Raw genomic sequence first — 5,738 nt, forward strand, 5'->3', positions numbered from 1 at the left:
GGCCGTTAAGGGGGTGGGGGGGGGCTACTGTCACGATGACAGTCGTGACTGTCGTTCCCTGTTTTCCCCCATTCTTGTGTTGTGTACTTTTCTGTGTCTGTGTAGTGGGTGTGGCACATTTCCCTGACTCTGCCTGGCTAATCACTGAAGCACACCTGCCGTTCCTCAGCACCTGCCTTCAATCAACCCATCACTCTGATGGCATAAAAACCCTGGCCTTTCTACCACTGGTTGTCAGATCGTTTGTTCAGCCACCGTGGTAGCTAACGTCCAGATTGACTTGAACTATTGTTCCTTGTGATTCCTGTTGAATTAGAAAATAAATCCTTGTTTTTCACTTAACGTCGTCTGAGCCTGCATTTGGGTCATTACCGGTTTAAATCATGACAGTTGTTACCACTAGATGGAAGTGAGGTATTTTATTTAGCCTTGCACAGCTAAGCGAGCTAAAGTTTAATTGTGTGAGAAAAAACTAAAAATAGGCTAAAATATACACTAGCTTTTCTGAGTCATTTACTCATGGTTAGACTTTTTTTTGCTGCCTCCTGCTTTAGTAATATGTAACAACACTGCAAACAATTAACAGCATATATAATAAAAATAAATTTAGTTAGTTAGTTTAGTTAAATAATACTAAACCAGCCACTACGGTACACTAGGGTACACAAGCCAATGCTACTATAGTGATACTATAGTGCCGGTCCCAAGCCAGGATAAATGGTGAGGGTTGCGTCAGGACGGGCATCCGATGTAAAACTTTTAGCCAAAACAAATATGCGAATCACTAAAACGATTTCCAAACCGGATCGGTCGAAGTCTGGGTTAACAATGACCACCAACAGTGCTGTTGACCTACAGGGTACAGGTGGAAATTGGACTACTGTTGGTCGAAGACAAAGAAGAAGAGGAGGACAATTGATTTGGACACAAAGAGAACAGAGGAAGAATAGAAGTGTTGGTATGAAGTTTAGAACTCTGAATGTAGGTACAATTACACGGAAAACTAGAGAACTAGCTGATATGATGGAAAGAAGAAGAGTAGACATTTTGTGTTTGCAGGAGACCAAGTGGAAGGGCAGTAAGGCTAGAAACAGTGGAGGAGGCCTCAAACTTTTATCATGGTTCAGATGGGAAGAGAAATGGAGTAGGGGTGATCCTAAAGGAAGAACATGTAAGAAATGTGGTAGAGGTGAAACGAGAGTCAGACAGGTTGATGTGTGTGAAGCTAGAAATAGGAGTGATGACTAATGTTGTTAGCGGTTATGTCCCACAGGTGGGCTGTGAGTTGGAAAAAAAGGAAAATTCTTGAATGAGCTGGATTGGATAATAGAGAATATCGTGATTGAGTGGTGATTGGAGCAGACTTTAATGATCATATAGGGGAAGGGAACATAGGAGATAGGGAAGTGATGGGCAAGTTTGGCGTTAGGCATAGAAATTTAGAAGGACAGGCAGTGGTAGATTTTGCAAAGAAAATGGAAATGGCTGTGGTAAACACCTAGTTCCAAAAGAAAGAGGAACACAGGGTGACGTACAAGAGTGGAGGCAGGTGCACACAGATAGATTATATTCTATGTAGAAGAGGTAATCTGAGGGAGATTAATGACTGTAGGGTGGTGGCAGGTGAGCGTGTAGCCAAACAACATTGGATGGTAGTGTGCAAGATGACGATGGAGGTGAAAAAAAGGAAGAGAGTGAAGACAGAGCAGAAGATCAAGTGGTGGAAACTAAGGAAAGAGACATGTTGTGAAGACTTCAGGACAGAAGTAAAGGCAGTTCTGGGCCGTGTTGAGGAGTTCCCATATGATTGGGAGACTACAGCTACAGTGATTAAGGAGACAGGTAGGAAGGTGCTAGGTTTGTCCTCTGGGCAGAGAAAGGAGAACAAAGAGACCTGGTGGTGGAATGATGAGGTCCAGGAGAGTGTGCAGAGAAAGGATTAGCGAAGAACATATGGGATAGTGAGAGAACAGAAGAGAACAGACTGGAGTAAAAAGAGAGGACAAGGGAGGTGAAGAGGGAAGTGGCCAAGGCCAAACAAAAGGCATATGAGGAGTTGTATGAGAGTTTGGACACAAAGGAAGGAGAAAAGGAGGTGTATAGATTGGCGAGACAGAGAAATAAAGCTGGGAAGGATGTGCAGCAGGTGAGGTTGATTAAGGACAGAGAGGGGAACGTAATCACAAGTAAGGAAAGTGTGCTGAGAAGATGGAAGGAATACTGTGAGGAGTTATTATTGCCCTGAAGAGGATGAAGAGTGGAAAGTCAGTTGGTCTCGATGACATACCAGTGGAAGTATGGAAGTGCTTAGGAGAAGTGGTGGTAGATCTCCTGACCAGGTTGTTTAACAGAATTTTAGAGACTGACAAGATGCCTGATGAGTGGTGTTCTGGTGTCAATTTATAAGAAGGGTGATGTGCAGAGTTGTAACAGCTACAGAGGGATAAAGTTGATGAGCCATACAGTGAAGATTTGGGAAATAGTAGTTGAAGCTAGGTTGAGGCAGGAAGTGGAGATTTGTGAACAACAGTATGGTTTCATGCCTAGGAAGAGTACCACAGATGCAATATTTGCCTTGAGGATGTTGATGGAGAAGTACAGGGAAGGTCAGAAGGAGCTGCATTGTGTATTTGTAGATCTAGAAAAGGCATATGACAAAGTGCCAAGGGAGGAATTGTGGTTTTGTATGAGGAAGTCAGGAGTGGCAGAGAAGTACAACAGTAGTGAGGTGTGCTGTTGGAAGGACAGAAGACTTCAAGGTGGAGGTGGGACTACATCAAGGATCGGCCCTGAGCCACTTCTTGTTTGCTGTGGTGATAGACAGATTGACAGATGAGGTCAGACAGGAGTCTCCATGGACTATGTTGTTTGCAGATGACATTGTGATCTGTAGTGAGAGTAGGCAGCAGCTAGAAGAGAACCTAGAGAGGTAGAGGTGTGCACTATAGAGAAGAGGAATGAAGGTCAGTCGTGGCAAGACAGAGTACACGTGTGTAAACGAAAGGGAGAACAGTGAAATAGTGAAGTGGTGAAGGTGCAGGAGTTTAGGTACTTAGGATCAACTGTTCAGAGCAGCAGAGACTGTGGAAGAGAGGTGAAGAATAGAGTACAGGCAGGATGGAACAGCTAGAGAAAAGTGTCAGGAGTGATCTGTGATAGAAGAGTGTCAGCTAAGGTGAAGGGAAAGGATTACAGGACGGTGGTGAGACCAGTCATGATGTACGGTTTAGAGACGGTAGCAATAGGCAGAAGACAGGAGGTGGAGCTGAAGGTCGCAGAGTTAATTCTCTTTAGGAGTGACAAGAATGGACAGGCTCAGAAACAAGGTCATTAGAGGGACAACACAGACAGGAAGGTTTAGAGAAAAGCTAGAGAAGCCAGATTGAGATGGTTTGGACATGTGCAGAGGGGGTACAGTGGATACATTGGTAGAAGAATATAAAGAAAGATACAGAGAACAGGGCAATATGGAAATCAATGATTCGCTGTGGCATCCCCTGAAAAAAAGGGACAAAGCCGAAAAAAAAAGAAGTTATTTAAATTATACTAAATACTAAATAATAATAATATAAATAAGTTAATACTAACTAAACAGTCAGACATCTTCTTTTTTGTAGGGAATTAAAAATGAGTCCCTCACAAAAGCCATTCTTTTGTTTATCCTATTTTCAAACTCAATTTTAATTATTTTTTTCCTTAATTACAAAGGCAATGTTATTACTATTTTTTAATAAAATAACATTTTAATAAAATAATATTCAAATAATGAGAATAAAAAATAATAAAAATAAAATCCTCAGCAAAACCAGATCAGGTTTCTAGTTCATCTGCATAAATACATTTTGTATATTTATAATATATACAGTATATCTGTAATTATAAACTGTAATTATATCTGTATTTCCTCATAAATTGCTTAACAACTGTAAACGTACATTTATGTTAAAATTTGTTATTTTGACATTTCTTTATAATTTCGTTCTATAATATAGTTTTAGTATATTATAGTTTAGTAGTTGGGATAATTTATCAGAGGGCTGCACGTTTACACTCTTATTGACCTTCAAGAACAAGAGGCCTGAACGCCAGTGTTGACGCCAAAGTGCAACTTTACACCTATTCTCTGGGGGAGATTGGGGAGGAGGCTGTACTCTCTGGTAAATTATACCAAAATCATCCAAATCAGAGGTTTAAATCTACTAAAGGTCATGGGTTCACTTCACTTCAGAGTTGAGGCGCAACAGCGAATGGTTTTTCCTCTGTGATGTAAACAGTACCAGGTTGCCGCTGTTTAGACTTGTGTCTAGACTTGCTTTGATTCTCCTATTCTGCTGCTTTCATTTCCTTCTCCCTCCGAGTTCAACTCTGTCTTATCCTTGGATACATCTCCTCTGATGGCTTCTTCACCTGTTACTTCCACTGCTCTTCTCTTCCTCGCCAGCACAACAGGCCTCTGGGACCATGTACTGTGTGGGGCCCTATTCAGATCAGTAAGAATTGGTGTGCGATCAGCTCCCATCGGCTCCCATCGTGGCCATTGAACAACAGCTACGTGCGCACTGAGACCGCAGTGTTTAAAGTCCAGAATACCTGATCCATGGGAAACCTTCGTGCACAATGATGAGGTTGAACAATGCAGGTTCTGTGTGTCTTTAGAGGACCACTGTAGACTGCAGATCCTATAACCTGTCCTGGATACACCGCCCTCCTGGGAGTGGACCACTCCCACTCGGAACAACTGGCCGGTGGAGGAGCTCTGGTCGGCTAGAGTTGCACGCAGTCAGTGCTGCTGTTATCAGGGGCACGGCCTGTGTGTGTTAAGTGTTAACTGTGTGCCTGTGCTTCAGAGAGAAGGACCCCAAGTCTAATACAGTTTGACTTGAGACATGTATGCGGTCATCTACAGAAGCTAAGCTGCAGTAATCCTGAGTCAAACCCAAAAGCCTCAGAAGAGCATAGTATGTTAGCACTCCTACTGTGTATATATCAAGCTAATATAGAGCTAAGTTGTGCATACATTAATTCAAACATTCAAGGGAGTCACTTTAAGGAAGCAGACTTGGTCCTGAAGGTTTCAGTAGTCCACCAGCTGCTAAGTTACCACTGAGGTGCTTTGAGCATGGCACAGTCCCCACACACTGCTCCCCAGGAGCTTAAAGCTGCGCTCTGCTGACTTAGTGAGGGGATAAAAGCAGAAGACACATTTTGTGGTGTGCTGTGTCACAATAATGTGAACTAATTGTTGTTTGAGACCTGGTTCTTTGCTCTTGTCTTTTTGTATTACCAGAAAGATTAGTGCATCTCATGAAAGTGTGATTAAAAAGAAAATATATTTGCCTGCTTGTTAACTTTTATTCAATAAGCCAAAGCACACACAAACTGTATATTTAACCTTTACAAATACAAAACAACATATGGAAACTCAAGTAACTTTAGAAAAATAAAGGGTCATACTTTAAACATTGTATAACGTGTATAAGTGTTCACCAATCCGGCCCACCAAATCATCCAATGCTGCCCGCAACCGGATTCCAAAAATTGTGAAGAAGAAACAATGTTCTAGTTGCACACATTTAGCCTGTGATGTCACAGCACTGATGACAGAGGAACTGTGTCTAATTGTTTAATAAAGGAGGGTATGATTCCTCTTGCTTCCCTGTGTTTTATGGCAGGACTCCAAAGTCTTTTTCTTCTTCCCCCAATTTACAATTTCTGCTCTTCAGCAGGCATCAACCAAA

The sequence above is a fragment of the Cynoglossus semilaevis genome, chromosome Z (genome assembly GCF_000523025.1).
Source record: "Cynoglossus semilaevis isolate Cse_v1.0 chromosome Z, Cse_v1.0, whole genome shotgun sequence".
Lineage (NCBI taxonomy): Eukaryota > Metazoa > Chordata > Actinopteri > Pleuronectiformes > Cynoglossidae > Cynoglossus > Cynoglossus semilaevis.